The 17,823-nt window shown below is 51.8% G+C and overlaps 1 long non-coding RNA gene across 1 annotated transcript in view; it reads right to left on the bottom strand.

Annotated features, from left to right (window-relative positions):
• Nucleotides 1–11,008, bottom strand: part of LOC144773458 (uncharacterized) — a 524,491-nt gene extending 513,483 nt beyond the window's left edge. Inside the window, exon 1 of the long non-coding RNA XR_013599984.1 lies at nt 10,297–11,008. This is a non-coding gene — a long non-coding RNA (uncharacterized LOC144773458). The remainder of the gene's footprint in view (nt 1–10,296) is intronic.
• Nucleotides 11,009–17,823: the final 6,815 nt, after the last annotated feature.

Raw genomic sequence — 17,823 nt, 5'->3', positions numbered from 1 at the left:
TTTCCCATGAGGCACAAGGTCAAAACCGATTTGCATATGGCTGGGTCCAAACTGGGGTGGCGTAGTGGGCAAAAGGACAATGACTTTAACCCAGATCTTTTGACTGGGGTTGAATGTTTGCATTGTCAGCATTCCATCCATCATTTGTTTGCTGTAACACTTTTCGGGCTGAAGAAGGGTGACATACGCTGAAACCGGTCCGAGGATGCTTGTTTCCGGTCCAGGGTAGACCTGGCCTTGCAGTTTGGTCTGGACTGTTCACATGAGGCACAGAGTCAAGACTGATTTGCATATGGCTGGGTCCAAACTGGGGTGGCGTAGTGGGCAAAAGAACGATGAATTTAACCCAGATCTTTTGACTGGTGAGAATGTTTGCATTGTCAACATTCCATCCATTATTTGTTTGCTGTAACACTTGGACTCTAGGGATAACAGCGCAGATATTGGACAATAGGGTCAATACCACAGGGATGGGGCACAGGGTTAAAAGTCACTGGGGTACGACACTAGTGTTAACAACGCAGGGATAGGGCCCTTGGGTTAACAGCGCAGGGATAGGACACTAGGGTTAACAGTGCAGAGATAGGACACAAAGGTTAACAGCACAGGGATAGGGCACAAGGGTTAACAGCGCAGGGATAAGACACAAGGGTTAATAGCGTAGGATAGGGCATTAGGGTTAACAGCGCAGGTATAGGGCACTAGGGTTAACAGCGTAGGGATAGGAGACACTAGGGGTAATAGCCCAAGGATAAGACACTAGGGTTAACAGAGCAGGGGCAGGGCACTAGGGTTAACAGCGCAGGGATAGGACACTAGGGGTAATAGCCCAAGGATAAGACACTAGGGTTAACAGAGCAGGGGCAGGCCACTAGGGTTAACAGCGCAGGGATAGGGCACTAGGGTTAACAGCGCTGGGGTAGGGCACTAGGGTTAACAGCGCAGGGATAGAGCACTAGGGTTAACAGCGCTGGGGTAGGGCACTAGGGTTAACAGAGCAGGGGCAGGGCACTAGGGTTAACAGCGCAGGGATAGGGCACTAGGGTTAACAGCGCTGGGGTAGGGCACTAGGGTTAACAGCGCAGGGATAGAGCACTAGGGTAACAGTGCAGGGATAGGACACTAGGGTAACAGCGCAGGGATAGGACACTAGGGTTAACAGCGCAGGGATAGGGCACTAGGGTAACAGCGCAGGGATAGGACACTAGGGTTAACAGCGCAGGGATAGGGCACTAGGGTAACAGCGCAGGGATAGGACACTAGGGTAACAGCGCAGGGATAGGGCACAAGGGTTAACAGCGCAGGGATAGGGCACTAGGGTTAACAGCGCAGGGATAGGGCACTAGAGTTAACAGCGCAGTGATAGGGCACTAGGGTAACAGCGCAGGGATAGGGCACTAGGGTAACAGCGCAGGGATAGGGCACTAGGGTAACAGCGCAGGGAGAGGGCACTAGGGTTAACAGCGCAGGGATAGGGCACTAGAGTTAACAGCGCAGGGATAGGGCACTAGGGTAACAGCGCAGGGATAGAGCACTAGGGTTAACCTCCTGGTACAAGGTGGTTATGAGGAAGGCAGTGCCAAGGAATGAAAAGCTGAGAAGAGGTCATCCTCCGCAGTGTTCAGTTGTGAGGAGGGCAGCATCCTGCAGAGTATAGTTGTGAGAAGGGCAGTGTGTGGCTGTGAGGAGGGCAGCATCTTGCAGTGTGTACTTGTGAGGAGGGAAGTATTCTACAGTGTTTAGTTGTGAGAAGGGCAGTGCATGGTTGTGAGAAGGGCAGTGTCTTGAACTGTTTATTTGTGAAAAGGACAGCACCATGCAGTGTTTAGTTGTGAGAAGTAAAACATTCTGCAATGTTTAATTGTGAGGAAGGCATTATCCTGCAGTGGGCGGTTCTTAGAAGAGCAGTGCCCACTAATGGAATGTTATGTAGAGGACAGTATTCAACAGTGGATGAATGTGAGAAGGGCAGTGCCTTGTTTTGAATGGTTGTGAGGCGGTCAGCCTCTTACAGTGGGTGGTTGATAGGAGGAAGGCATCCTGCAGTGTGTGTTTGTGAGAAGGGCAGCATCTTGCCATGCTTAGTTGTGAGTAGAGCAGCATCCTGCAGTGTTTAGTTGTGAGAAGGGCAACATCCTGCCGTGTTTAGTTGTGAGACGGGCAACATCCTGCAATGTGTGGTTGTGAGTAGGACAGCATCCTGCAGTGTTTAGTTGTGAGAAGGACAGCATCATGCAGTGTTTATCTGTGAGAAGGCAGCATCCGAAAGTGTTTAGTAGTGAGAAGGGCAGCATCGTGAAGTGAGTGGTTGTGAGATGGGGAGCATCCTGTAGTGGTTGGTGTGAGGGGGCAGCATCCTGTAGTGATTGTTTGAGAGTAGGACAACATCCTGCAGTGCGTGGTTGTAAGAAGGAAAGCATCCTGCAGTGTGTGGTTGTGAGATGGGCAGTATCCTGCAGTGTTTAGTTGCGAGGAGGGCAGTATCCCGCAGTGTTTTTGTTGTGAGTAAGACAGCATCTTGCAGTGTGTGATTGTGAGTAGGACCGCATCCTGCAGTGTGAGATTATGAGAAAGGACAGCATCCTGCAGTGTGTGGTTTTGAGAAGGGCAGTATCCTGTAGTGTTTAGTTGTGAGGAGGGCAGTATCCCGCAGTGTTTATGTTGGGAATAGGACAGCATCCTGCAGTGTGTGATTGTGAGTAGGACAGCAACCTGCAGTGTTTAGTTGTGGGAAGGGCAGTATCAGACAGTGTTTATAGTTGTGGGTAGGACAGCATCCTGCAGTGTGTGATTGTGAGTAGGACAGTATCCTGCAGTGTGTGATTGTGAGCAGGACAGCATCCTGCAGTGTTTACTTGTGAGAAGGACAACATCCTGCAGTGTTTAGTTGTGAGAAGGACAGCATCCTGCAGTCTGTGGTTGTCAGAAAGGACAGCATCCTGTAGTGTGTGATTGTGAGAAGGGCAGTATTCTGCAGTGTTTATGTTGTGAGTAAGACATCATCCTGCAGTGTGTGATTGTGAGTAGGACAGCATCCTGCAGTGTTTAGTTGTGGGAAGGGCAGTATCAGACAGTGTTTATAGTTGTGGGTAGGACAGCATCCTGCAGTGTGTGATTGTGAGTAGGACAGTATCCTGCTGTGTGTGATTGTGAGCAGGACAGCATCCTGCAGTGTTTACTTGTGAGAAGGACAACATCCTGCAGTGTTTAGTTGTGAGAAGGACAGCATCCTGCAGTCTGTGGTTGTGAGAAAGCACAGGATCCTGCAGTGTGTGGTTGTGAGAAGGACAGCACCCTGCTGTGTTTAGTTGTGAGAAGGGCAGTATCCCGCAGTGTTTATAGTTGTGAGTAGGACAACATCCTGCAGTGTGTGGTTGTGAGAAAGGACAGCATCCTGCAGTGTGTGGTTGTGAGAAGGGCAGTATCCTGTAGTGTTTAGTTGTGAGGAGGGCAGTATCCCGCAGTGTTTATAGTTGTGGGTAGGACAGCATCCTGCAGTGTGTGATTGTGAGTAGGACAACATCCTGCAGTGTGTGGTTGTGAGAAAGGATAGCTTCCTGCAGTGTGTGGTTGTAAGAAGGACAGCATCCTGCAGTGTGTGGTCGTGAGAAGGGCAATATACTGCAGTGTTTAGTTGTGAGATGGGATTCATCCTTCAGTGTGTGGTTGTGAGAAGGGCAATATCCTGCAGTGTTTAGTTGTGAGAAGGGCTACATCATGCAGTGTTTATAGTTGTGAGTAGGAGAGCATCCTGTAGTGTGTGGTTGTGAGAAAGGACAACATCCTGCAGTGTGTGGTTGTGAGAAGGAGAGCACCCTGCAGTGTGTGTGTGTGTGAGAAGGGCAGCATCCAGCAGCGTTTATAGTTGTGAGTAGGACAGCAATCTGCAGTGTGTGGTTGTGAGAAAGGACAGCATCCTGCAGTGTGTGGTTGTAAGAAGGACAACATCATGCAGTGTGTGGTGTGAAAAGGGCAGTATCCTGTAGTGTTTAGTTGTGAGGAGGGCAGTATCCCTCAGTGTTTATAGTTGTGGGTAGGACAGTATCATGCAGTGTGTGGTTGTAAGAAGGACAGCATCCTGCAGTGTGTGGTTGTGAGAAGGGCAATAGCCTGCAGTGTTTAGTTGTGAGAAGGGCTACATCCTGCAGTGTGTGGTTGTGAAGCGGGCAGCATACTGCAGTGTTTAGTTGTGAGACGGACAACATCCTGTAGTGTGTGGTTGTGAGAAGGGCAATATCCTGCAGTGTTTCGTTGTGAGAAGGGCTACATCCTGCAGTGTGTGGTTGTGAGAAGGGCAGCATCCTTCAGTGTGTGGTTGCGAGAAAAGACAGCTTCCTGCAGTGTTTAGTTGTGAGAAGGGCTGTATCCCGAAGTGTTTATAGTTGTGAGTAGGACAGCATCCTGCAGTGTGTGGTTATGAGGAGGTCAGCATCCTGCAGTGTGTGGTTGTAAGAAGGACAGCATCCTGCAGTGTGTGGTTGTGAGAAGGGCAGCATCCTGCAGTGTTTAGCTGTGAGAAGGACAGCATTGTGCAGTGTGTGGTTGTGAGGAGGGCAGCGTCCTTCAGTATTTAGTTGTGAGAAGGACCGCATCCTTCAGTGTGTGGTTGTGAGAAAGGACAGCATCCTTCAGTGTGGGGTTGTGAGATAGGACAGCATCATTCAGTGTTTAGTTGTGAGGAGGGCTGTATCCCGCAGTGTTTATAGTTGTGAGTATGTCAGCATCCTGCAGTGTTTAGTTGTGAGAAGGACAGCTGCCTGCAGTGTGTGGTTGTGAGAAGGCAGCATCTTGCAGTGCGTGGTTATGAAGAGGGCAGTACCCTATAAGGAAGGGTGGATGGAACGCACTCTTCAGGTTTAGGAGAAAGGAAGGGGCCAGGGTGTTGCATTGGGCAGTTGGACGGAGGAAAGCAGCCTGTACTGAGTGGATGAGAAGAAAGGATGGATGGGATAGGCCCAGCATCCCACAGGGATGGTTGGGAGGAGATAAGCATCCACAGTGATGGATGGGAGGAGAGCAGCATCCCACAGTGATGGATGGGAGGAGAGCAGCATCCAACAGTGATGGATGGGAGGAGAGCAGCATCCCACAGTGATGGGTGAGATAGGCCCAGCATCCCACAGTGATGGATGGGAGGAGAGCAGCATCCAACAGTGATGGATGGGAGGAGAGCAGCATCCCACAGTGATGGGTGAGATAGGCCCAGCATCCCACAGGGATGGATGGGAGGAGAGCAGCATCCCACAGAGATGGATGGGATAGGCCCAGCATCCCACGGGGATGTATGGGATAGGCACAGCATCCCACAGGGATGGATGGGAAGAGAGCTGTATCCCACAATGACGGATTGGAGGAGAGCAGCATCCCACAGTGATGGATGGGAGGAGAGCAGCACCCCACAGTGATGGATGGGAGGAGAGCAGCACCCCACCCAAAGGGTTGGACGGGAGGAGAGCAGCATCCCACCCACAGGGATGGATGAGAGGAGAGCAGCATCCCACAGGGATGGATGGCAGGAGAGCAGCATCCCACAGGGATGGATGGGAGGAGAGCAGGTTTCCACAGGTATGGATGGGAGGAGAGCAGCATTCCACAGTGATGGATGGGAGGAGAGCAGCATTCCACAGTGATGGGTGGGAGGAGAACAACATCCCACAGTGATGGATGGAGGAGAGCAACATCCCACAGTGATGGAGGGGAGGAGAGCAGCATCCCACAGTGATGGATGGGATAGGCCCAGCATCCCACAGTGGTGGATGGGAGAAGAGCATCATCCCACAGTGATGGATGGGAGGAGAGCAGCATCCCACAGTGATGGATGGAGGAGAGCAACATCCCGCAGTGATGGATGGGAGGAGAGCAGCATCCCACAGTGATGGATGGGAGGAGAGCAGCATCAGCATCCCACAGTGATGGATGGGATAGGCCCAGCATCCCACAGTGGTGGATGGGAGAAGAGTATCATCCCACAGTGATGGATGGGAGGAGAGCAGCATCCCACAGTGATGGGTGAGATAGGCCCAGCATCCCACAGTGATGGGTGAGATAGGCCCAGCATCCCACAGTGATGGGTGAGATAGGCCCAGCATCCCACAGTGATGGATGGAGGAGAGCAGCATCCCACAGGGATGGATGGGAGGAGAGCAGCATCAGCATCCCACAGTGATGGATGGGATAGGCCCAGCATCCCACAGTGATGGATGGGAGGAGAGCAGCATCCCACAGGGATGGATGGGAGGAGAGCAGCATCAGCATCCCACAGTGATGGATGGGATAGGCCCAGCATCCCACAGTGATGGATGGGAGGAGAGCAGCCTCCTGCAGTGGTAGATAGGAGGGCATCTGCCTGTGTTACTGAATATCAGGAGATGAGGGCCCTGCGCAGGTGCGGTAGGAGTTGAACCCAGTGCTCACTGCTTTGGGTGGGTGGGTGTAGTGGCTGGCAGAGCAGCGGTACCTCACGGCATTTGGGAGGAAATTAGTGTGAAAACAATGCAACACCAGCAGCACACTGCAGTAGGTGGTTGGGAAACAGGCAGACTAGAACCAGCAGCACAGTGCCTTTGATGCACAGGATAGCGACAGAGAAAAATCAAAAAACACACCGCATGAAGGGGGCAGGAAGCAGCCAAATAAGCACCAACATTGCATAGGAGGCTGGCTGGTTGGCTTGAACTGGGTGGATGGGGGCTGGCACAGCAGCTCCAACAGCTGTCCTGAGTTAATAGAGTCTGGCATAACTCAACTAGAGGACTCTGCGCTGGGTGAAGGGGCTGAGGGGGGCAGCATCAGGACCACGCAGCTTGGGTGGTGGCGAGGAAGCCAGGGCAGCACTCTGCCCTGGATGAAGGGGCAGGCAGAGGAGCCCCAGCAACAGCTCCTTAGGGTGGAAGGAGGCTGGCAGAGCAGTGCCCTGCTGAGGGTGGAAAGAGGCAGGGAGAGCGGCACTCTGCACAGGGTGGAGGAGGCTGACAGAGAGGCACGTTGCACAGGGGGGAAGGGGGCTGGCAGAGCAGTGCCCTGCACAGGGTGGAAGGAGGCTGGGAGAGCATCACCCTGCACAGATGGAAGAAGGCTGGGAGAGCATCACCCTGCACAGGGTAGAAGGAGGCTGGGAGAGCATCACCCTGCACAGGATGGAAGAAGGCTGGGAGAGCATCACCCTGCACAGGGTAGAAGGAGGCTGGGAGAGCATCACCCTGCACAGGATGGAAGAAGGCTGGGAGAGCATCACCCTGCACAGGGTAGAAGGAGGCTGGGAGAGCATCACCCTGCACAGGGTAGAAGGAGGCTGGGAGAGCATCACCCTGCACAGGATGGAAGAAGGCTGGGAGAGCATCACCCTGCACAGGGTGGAAGAAGGCTGGGAGAGCATCACCCTGCACAGGGTGGAAGGAGGCTGGCAGAGCGGCGCGCTGCACATGGTGGAAGGAGGCTGGGAGAGCATCACCCTGCACAGGATGGAAGAAGGCTGGGAGAGCATCACCCTGCACAGGGTGGAAGAAGGCTGGGAGAGCATCACCCTGCACAGGGTGGAAGGAGGCTGGGAGAGCATCACCATCCACAGGGTGGAAGAAGGCTGGGAGAGCATCACCCTGCACAGGGTGGAAGGAGGCTGGGAGAGCATCACCCTGCACAGGATGGTAGAAGGCTGGGAGAGCATCACCCTGCACAGGATGGAAGAAGGCTGGGAGAGCATCACCCTCCACAGGGTGGAAGAAGGCTGGGAGAGCATCACCCTGCACAGGGTGGAAGGAGGCTGGGAGAGCATCACCCTGCACAGGATGGAAGAAGGCTGGGAGAGCATCGCCCTCCACAGGGTGGAAGAAGGCTGGGAGAGCATCACCCTGCACAGGGTGGAAGGAGGCTGGGAGAGCATCACCCTGCACAGGATGGAAGAAGGCTGGGAGAGCATCACCCTGCACAGGATGGAAGAAGGCTGGGAGAGCATCAACCTGCACAGGGTGGAAGGAGGCTGGGAGAGCATCACCCTGCACAGGATGGAAGAAGGCTGGGAGAGCATCACCCTGCACAGGATGGAAGGAGGCTGGGAGAGCATCACCTTCCACAGGGTGGAAGAAGGCTGGGAGAGCATCACCCTGCACAGGGTGGAAGGAGGCTGCACAGGGTGGTAGGAGGCAGGTAGAGCATCACCCTGCACAGGGTGGAAGGAGGCTGGGAGAGCATCACCCTGCACAGGATGGAAGGAGGCTGGGAGAGCATCACCTTCCACAGGGTGGAAGAAGGCTGGGAGAGCATCACCCTGCACAGGGTGGAAGGAGGCTGCACAGGGTGGTAGGAGGCAGGTAGAGCATCACCCTGCACAGGGTGGAAGGAGGCTGGGAGAGCATCACCCTGCACAAGGTGGAAGGAGGCTGCACAGGGTGGAAGGAGGCTGCACAGGGTGGTAGGAGGCTGGCAGAGTATCTCCCTGCACAGGGTGGAAAGAGGCTGGCAGAGCATTACCCTGCACAGGCTGGACGGAGGCTGGCAGAGCATCACCCTGCACAGGGTGGAAGGAGGCTGGGAGGGCATCACCCTGCACAGGGTGGAAGGAGGCTGGCAGAGTGGCGCGCTGCACAGGGTGGAAGGAGGTTGGCAGAGCGGCACGCTGCACAGGGAGGAAGGAGGCTGGCAGAGTAGTGCCCTGCACACCTTGTAAGGAGGCTGGCAGAAGAGTTCCCTGCACACCTTGGAAGGAGGCTGGCAGAGCCTCCTCAGGGTGGAAGGAAGCTGGCAGAGAGGCACGCTGCATATGGCGGTAGGAGGCTGGCAGAGCGGCGCCCGGTACACGATGGAAGGGGGCTGGCAGAAGGCGCCCTGCACGGTGTGGAAGTAGGCTGGCAGAGCGGCGCCCGGCACACGATGTAAGTAGGCTGGCAGAGCGGCGCCCTGCATTGGATGGGCAGGCACTGGGCAGCGAGGCTCGCGCCTCAGCCTCTATCGCAGCCTGGGAGCACCGACCTGCTCTCTGCAGCAGGAGGGGGGCTCAGAAGTCCCCTGTGCTCCGGGGAGGGGTTGGTTAACCAGAGACACGTGGGGCGGTTGAGTAAGAGGTACTAGTCGGAGATAGAGCTGAACCTGTAGCATACAACTGCACACCCTCCCTTGTAACACACTGTGTATACACGCTGCACCCACCAGACCTTTAGGAGACTTCAACTTTAATCACGCCGATAAACATACAGAAAAGCAGTGACGATCATTGGCATGCTTATTAATTGTGCGGTTGGTGCAGTAGCACCGGGATTCCGTGCTCTGAGGGACCTTTTGGACACCACGTGACTGTATTTTTCAGGGGTGCATTTTGCTTCCATTGGGGACCCGTGCCACGCTTGCTACACCACTGGTGGCCACGGAAATGTCGCAGAGCCCTAGACATACATACACGTGTGTGTATATATATAATATATATATATATATATATATATATATACACAGATATATATACATATATATATACACACATATATATATATACATATATATATACACACATATATATATACATATATATATATACATACATATATATATATATATATATATATATATATATATATATATATATATATATATATATATATATCTACACACACACACACCAATTGACCTTACGTCTTGCGTGCCCTCTCCAGACAGTCCGGGCGTTTAACCGACGCCACCTCTGTAGGCTACCACCTGCACGTCTCAGAATGCAACGAGTTTCTGCCTAAAAAGTCGGGTCTTGCTGAAGATGTACTACAAGGCACGGGAGACCTGGCAGCTCCGTGGCCTGGCTTGTCCTGTGCCCGTGCTGCCTTCATTTAGCCTCGCTGCAGGTGTGAAGTGAGGCCAATCACCACTAAAACCAGGACATGTAGCACCGAGGCTCCCTTTAATGGCGCCTCCCCCTCGGATTCGGGCTTTGAAGCCGAGTGTGGCAAATCCCAGACGAAAATATAATACAGAGACGACAACAACACGCGCAGCAGAACGAGCCGCATATTAATGATTAAAAAAAGAAGAGGTGGGAGGGGGCAAATCACTACAACTGTCCTCGTAGGATGCTAATCCCCACCCCAGCCACACATTCGGGCACCGCAGCTGGTCAAGAGCTGGCAGTACAGACAGGCTGCGGGGCTGTCAAAGGGAGGGGGTCTCTGCGAGGCCACACAAGGCAGGGGCAGACCAGCCATTGTCACCCATGATCCCTGCCCTGGTTATCATGGGAGGGGCGGGGGGGCTCGGTAGAGTCACGAGCTGAGACATGTTCAGGGGAAGGGGCGGCATCCAGCTGTATAAACAGGCGCTTACCATTCCGAGGGGGTCCGGGCAGCCGTCCCCGCGTTCCATCGCACGAAGAGGGGCGGCGGGCTGGGAGAGCTCTGTGCCCCGGGAATAAACCCCCAAGGGTGGGCAGATGGATCCGAACGGCTAGCCTGCGCCAGCAGTACCGACTTGCAGAGTCCAATCCTCCCAGGCAGGCTTTGAAGTCTGGTGGTACGCGGGGGTTCACGCAGGCAGGGGGCCCGCTTCCAAAGCGATCGCCTCTCTGAGCAGCAGCCCCAGCTCATCGGCCTGCAGCGTCCACGCCTCCCAGGCAGGCTCCGAAGTCCGGTGGTACCCGGGGGGCTCGCCCAGGCTTCCAGAAGCGATCTCCTCCCAGCAGCAGCCCCGGATCGCCAATCCAAGCTCCCTTGCTTGGATCGCGCAGTACGGGCAGGTTGCGAGGTCCTGCAGCAGGCGAGGCGCACACACAGGCAGGCAGCTGGTTCCCAAACCATCCACTTTCAGCAGCTTTCTACCGATCTGCCGGATTCACGCCCCCCATGCTCGCTGTACGTGTCACAAGGGCATTCTTGAGGGCTTGGAGTACGGGGCGCATTAAAATACACACAGGCAAGGGCTGGACCAGAGAAGCATCCACTGTCAGCAGTAGCAGCAGCCTATGGCTCCGCAGGATCCCGGGCTCCCATCATCCTGCTCCTCACAGATCCACGGCCAAGAAACAGAGCCCTCCAGGCGCGCGCTCCCGCCGGTCAGCCTCTAGTATCCTCCCGAGCCCCAGCACCAGGCGCTGCAATCCGTGGGCTCCTCCGGCATCCCCGGTCCCCGTACTCCGAGGCGCGCGCTCACGCTGCTACAATGAATGGGGCAGGCTCCAATCCCACACTGCCTGGGAATGACAGGCTCGCATGCGTTCAAAGACGGCCTGTACCACTCCGGCGGAGGAGGAAGGGGGAGCCAAGCTTCCCAGCTCCCAGGCGATGCTGCCAGTCCGCTGCTTCCATCCCTGCGCGCGGAGCACGTGCAGGTGGCCCAATCCTTGGTACCACAGGAACCAGTGCTTAATTTGAGCTAGTGGTTACAGGTGGGGCCCACCAGCACTCATTTGTGGGGACCCGCAGTTATTTATCCTCATGAGACTTTGACCCCGAGCAAAAGAGAAAAAGCCACACAAGGGGGAAAGAAGGAGGAAATCAAACAAAAAAAGTATCAAAAGGAGAGAGCAGGAACTTGCAAAAGTGAGTTAAAGGGTCAGGGAGTGTCTGGTGGTGAATTAAAGAAGCATAATAGGAAATCAAGACTACACAGCCTTAGTATTCCAGGCACTAACATTCAATAGTGCCCTCCGTAGGCTTTTGAAGTAAACAAAAGATAAAGGATAGAATAATCTAATTAATCCTTGCCACTGTTAATTACTCTGGCCGCATCCATCGTTTTTTTGCACACCATGCCACCTCAGTTTGAACCCAGCCATATGCAAATCAGTCTTGACCCTTGTTAGAAATTGGATTTCTGGTTGGAAAAGGTCTGTCCAAACAGAAGTCACAATCATAGCCAGGTTAGGCTGGTACACACTAAAGGAAACCTCTACTCACCCTCTGGTAGCTTGGCATAGAGCAGTCAGTCTTAGCTAAAGGCAATGTGTAAAGTATTTGTGCAACACAATCACATAGTAGCACAATGAATGCACCACAAAAAGACTCCACACAAGTTTAGAAAAATAGATTGTTTTATTCTGAACAAAACAAGACCAAAGCGCCAAATATCCAATGTATAGAGTTTGAGATTTTGTATTTCAAAAAGTAAATGCAGTAAAGCGATTAGAAGCAAGTACTGCTAAAAAGATTACATCACGTTGTACTGGACCTGAGCACAGTCATAGTTCAGGCAGACCATGATAGAGCACTGACTGGATACAGGACCCACACAGGCCCTGGTGAACAAAGTACCTTTCATGGTCTCAACAGCGAGATGCGTCAATGTGGTTCCCGTAAGTCGAGGATTCCTCGATCTTCTTCACGCTCTGGTTCCGAAAACGGGTGCCGGAGTCGGGAAGCATCGAGCGATGCACCAGATTCTGCCATGCAATTGAGGGGTTGTGTCGATCTCACCAAACTGCAGCAGGAGCGAGATGCTGATTAATGCATCAATCTTAGGAGGCAAAGGCACTGGTTCCGATGTAATCCTCTGATTCTACTTCCACAACCGGGTCAATGCTCAAGTTCTGCTACAGACAGACAGGAGATTTGTCAAAATCTGTGTTGCAAGTATCTGGACCACTTTCAGTGAGCCAGGCACACGAGCAGGGGTAGAGACTTTGTTATCTCTGAGTCTCAAGCAACAGGAGACAAGCCAACAAGCCCTTGGAGAGCTCTTGGAGTGAAGGTAGAGTCCAGCTTGCCTTTAGCAGAGTCAGAGAGCAAAAAGGCAACAAACAGAAAAACAGGTCTTCCATAGCAGCAGTCCAGCGGTATAGCAGCACAGCAGTTCTTCTGGCAGAGCTTCAGCTACAAGTCCAGTAGTGTCTGTTTTGATGTGGTCAGAGACCCAGTACTTATATCCAAATGTGCCTTTGATGTGGGTGTGACTTCAAAGCAGGTCTCTGCAGTGCACAGGTTCCCTTTACTTCCTAGCCCTATCTGCCAGGCTACCTGTAGGGGGTAACTCAGCCCTTTGTGTGAGGACAGGACACTATCTATTGCAGTGAATTGTTAGCTCCTCCCTTCCATCCTACCCAGGCAAGGCCATCAGAATGCAGATGTATGTAGATCAGTACTCAGACACACCTATCCTTCCTGTGTTGTGTAAAGGGAATGCACAAAGTGTAGCTGTCACCCACCTCAGACGTGTATTGGAGACAGGCTGTCAGGCACACAGAGCAGTAAGTGCAGATTAATGTCCACTTTCTTAAAAGTGGAATTACTAAAATAGTAATGTTAAATCCCACTTCACCAGTACGGAGGATTTATCATTACCATTCCAAAGATACAAAACATGTAAAAGCAACTACTCTCTGATCAGGAATTACAGTTTAAAAGTGTATTAAGGAATTCGCAATGTTAACCTATGAGAGGAGAAGGTCTCACAGTAGTGAAAAATTAAATAGGCTGTTTGTCACTGATGGAGCAAGGATTCAAGAAAAACAAAACTTGCTTGAACCAATCTCTCATTAACTAGTACTAATCACTAGAAATAATAAGGTAGCGAAAAATAACATGAGCACTAAGCATGGGCGTAAAATCCGTTACGCTCGCGGATTTTTCGGATTTTCGGAAAATCCGCAATCCGCGAACTCTTGCGGATGTGGCGAGAATACGCAAATCCGCGCGAAGGGGATTTTTTGCTTGTGTTCGCACTGCTCGCGGTCCGCGGCGCGGGCAGCAACAATCTCGCACTCGCGAAAGTACAAAAATTACAAGGGGAGGGGTAAAGGAAGTGGCCCAGTCTCCAACTTCCTGTTCCTGTCCAGCAAGCTCCTCCCATTGCTTAGTCCATTTCCTGGCCACTTTGATTTCGATCTTGACTGGGAAGGATTACTTTTTGTGGTTGCTGCTGGATATTTGGATTTGAGGCCTTTTGGATTACTTTTGGATTCGAAATTTGATTTCACAAAGAAGTAAGTTGATGTTGTTTGTTTGTGGTGATTTTTGTGTGTGTTGCTTTTTTTTCGACTTTTTTGGGGGATAAATCTGCAAGATCGCGAGCTGAGGATGTTTTTGCTTGTGTTCGCACTGCTCGTGTCCCGCGCAGCAACAATCTCGCACTCGCGAAATTGTAAAAATTACAATTCTGCACATGAATTGAAAACCACCAGGCTTAGTTATGGGTGCATGCATGAAACAACTGTTTTGTTGATTTTTTTTTTTAACATGATTCTGGCCAGGGCATGGATGGCATTGGATTGTGGTGATTTTTGTGTGTTTTACGAGTTTTTGGGGTGGTGTTGGGGGCTTGCTATGTGGGTGGGGGCCATTTTATTGCCTAGTCCCGTGTGGGTGGGGGTCTAGGGGCCATTTTTAAGCCAGTTTGTGTGCTTTGTGCCATAGGCCTGCACCCAGTGTGCTCTGATGTCATCCATTATGCCCAGGGGGCCCAGAATCGGTCTGTTAGCGGATTTTGCTGGTTTTTCGCCACGTTCGCGCCGTGAAGCAACAATCTCACACTCGCGAAATTGTAAAAATTGCAATTTTGCACCGGAAAACCACCAGCAGGCAGCATAAGCCTTCTGAAACTTGATGGATGGCATTGGATTGTGGTGATTTGATTTGTGTTGTGTTTTTTGACTTTTTGGAGTAGGGGTTGGGGGCTGGCTATGTTGGTGGTGGCCATTTTGAGGCATGGTCCTGGCCATGTGGATGGGGGTCAAGCGGCCATTTTGAAGGCAGGCAGTAGGCTTTGAGACATAGGCCTGCACCCATTGTGCCTTGCTTTCACCCATTGTGCCCAGGCGGAGTCAGGGGTACATGAAAGTACAACCCTCTCTGTGTGTGCTCTCTTGGATCAATGTTAAATTCCTGTTTCCCAAAAATTTAGCAAATCCTAATTTTGAAATTTCCATATTGTGTGGTGTGCACGTGTGTATTCATAAATGCCTACTTGCAAACTGTTTATTGAAGCGCTACATATGCAACATATATTTACTGATGTTCCTCTGTCTTCGTTTGCTTTTAGGTGCACAAAACTCCGCATCATCGTTGAGCATCAGTGCCAGGAAGAAGTCCTGCTGCGGCCTGTTGTTCCGACATCTGAAGAAGATGGCTCCAAAAAGAGGTGCCCGTAGGTCCTCTTGCAAGAAAGATGTCTCTACTAAGGAGAAGAAGAAGCAAGTGGCACCACTTACCAAGGAGACTGGTGGCTCAACCACTAATTTTTTTTGGGAAAAACAAAAGCAAAAACAAAGGCCCACCATGAGTGCTGCACAGGTAGCCTGTTTAGTTGTTGAATCACCAACGACCAGTGATGTTGGTTGATCGCAAGAAAGTAGCAGCACACCATCAACACAGGTTGTAACTCATCTCACAAGTACTATTCAACAACCAAAGCCGCAACAACAACTGCATGGGCTACTAGTACAAGCAGAAGTACATGCGAGAAGGAGCTGTCCGAGAAGGAGCTGTCCGAGAAGGAGCTGGCTGTGAAGGAGCTGGCTGTGAAGGAGCTGGCCGAGAAGGAGCTGGCCGAGAAGGAGCTGGCCGAGAAGGAGATGGCCGAGAAGGAGAAGGCCGAGAAGGAGAAGGCCGAGAAGGAGAAGGCCGAGAAGGAGAAGGCCGAGAAGGAGAAGACCGAGAAGGAGAGGTCCATGGAGACTTGCAAGTAGAGGTCAGTGAAGATGCCCATGTAGCGGCGCATGGAGCGGTGCAAGTGCCCACAATGGTTGTTCTTCCAGAAGTAGGGGCACAGGAGGAAATTGACTTTGGAGCCGGGGTATCATGTCAGGAAGACGAAGCCACTCCTCCTGATGATACATTTTCTCCCAGCTCCCCAGCAAGGAAAAGATCAAGGAGGGTGTGTAGAAGTTCCTCTTCAAGCCCCGCTCCATCAGATGATGATCTGGATCTAGATTGGCAACCATCTCCGACGTCTGAGAGGGAGGCACACCATGAGCTGCGAAAGGTATCAAATGTTAAAAGGAAGGGCCCCGGAAAGCTCATACTTATGGATCCGAACGTCGGACTTGATGAAGTGGTGCATTCTGATGTTGTTGAACAGGATGACAGCAATGACCTAGTCATCACACATGTCAGTCCAGCCACACCGGCCATGCAGCAGACAGACATTTATACCCTATCCCGACGTCATGCTGAGCGTGACCCTGGCGACGTGCCACTGGTAGCACCACCAACGCAGTCAAGTAGTACAACAAGTTCAACAAAACCTACAGCTCCCATATTTTCTCCCCAGAGGGGGACTCCATCCAGCTCGACTCCCTCAAGTAAGGTTGCTGCAATAATTGCACAACCCAGTAGATGTCTGCAAGGCTCATCTACCACTGCTTCATCTGGCATTGGCAGTATCACCTCGTGCGGCAAAACCAGAAGTTTCCAGTCCCCAGTTTGGAACTTTTTTAGTGTCCATGAAAAGTATGATAACATAGCCGTTTGTTGCATTTGTAAGACTAGAGTTAGCCGTGGTAAGACTGGTACCAACTATGAAACCGGAGGCCAGATGGGTCATCTTGAAAGAAAGCACGCTGTCGAATGGTTTCCGCACCTAGCAAACGTCAAGGGAAAGCGATCCCAAAGGGCAAGTGGCCAAAATATACCCATACTAGGTGTTTCTTCTGAAGATGACGGGGAGGTAGAAGAAGCGTCAGACATGTGTCCGGTTGCACCCAGTACCCCTGGCAGCACCACACCCTCCGTAACACATAGGAGGCACACTGAGAGTCTGGGAGACACACCAATGCGGAAAATGTCAACACTGATCAGAAGTGGGTCGAAGAAGTCATCAGCATCATCCCGTAAATTTGTCCAGCACACCATTTCAGCCATGTTCTCCTCAGATGTGCAATTTCAACGCAACCACCCAACTGTACGCCTGTATAACACTAAGCTGGCTAAAATGCTAGCGGTGGACCTTCTCCCTTTTTCGTTTGTCGAAGGTGTGGGTTTCCTTGAACTCGTGGCAACATTGGCCCCTAAATGGAAGGTTCCTAGCCGGTTCTATTTTGCCAGGGTTGCTGTTCCAGCACTACATAAAGAGGTGCTTGAGTTGGTGGGGGCAGCTTTGCAGAAGAGTGCTGTTCACACTATACACCTGACAACAGACATGTGGACCAGTTGCCAAGCCCTTGATTACATGTGCATCACTGCACACTGGGTCTCTTTTTCAGGGGTTATAAAACAGATAAATGCAGGTGGTGACTTGGTCGAGATTTTTAAGGGTGCTCGTAAACATGCAACATTAGCCCTGTTTGGCATGGAGAAAAGTCATACTGCAGTCAACATTTTGGCTGACTTTAACAAAAAGGTCTCGCAATGGCTGCCCCCAAGAAATTGCAAGGTTGGTTATGTTTCTACAGATAATGGCAGCAATGTAGTTAGGGCCATGGAGGACGGTTTCTATTTCAGAGTGCCGTGTTTGGCGCACTGTATCAACCTTGTCGTGCAAAATCTTTTGAAAAAAGAACTTGCAGTCGACAAAACACTGACCATCTGCAGAAGAATATGCACACATTTCAACCATTCTTTTAAGGCCCGGAAGGAGCTGAGGCGCAAGCAAAATGAACGTAGAATGCCAGTGAAAGCACTTATCCAGGAGGTGGCAACACGTTGGAACTCAACCTTCTACATGCTTGAGCGTCTGCATGAGCTGTTTCCAGTAGTCAATGAGTATTTCTACAACCTGGGTGGTGATACGACAGAAATGATGCTAGCGGTGGAGCAATGGCAGCTAGTTAAAAGCCTGACAGACATGCTTCGTCCTTTTGAGGTCTTCACGCGTGACGTCAGCAGGGAGGACTGTTCTTTGAGCAAAGCTATCCCATTGTTGCTGAAGCTCGAGCACCAAGTCAAGGTGGTGTCTTCACAATTAAAGGACGTTGGAAAGAACGAA

This window comes from Lissotriton helveticus, chromosome 8, assembly GCF_964261635.1.
Source record: "Lissotriton helveticus chromosome 8, aLisHel1.1, whole genome shotgun sequence".
In the NCBI taxonomy this organism is placed as follows: domain Eukaryota; kingdom Metazoa; phylum Chordata; class Amphibia; order Caudata; family Salamandridae; genus Lissotriton; species Lissotriton helveticus.
Note: the sequence above shows the minus strand (reverse complement) of the source record. Positions and strands in the feature narration are given on the sequence as shown.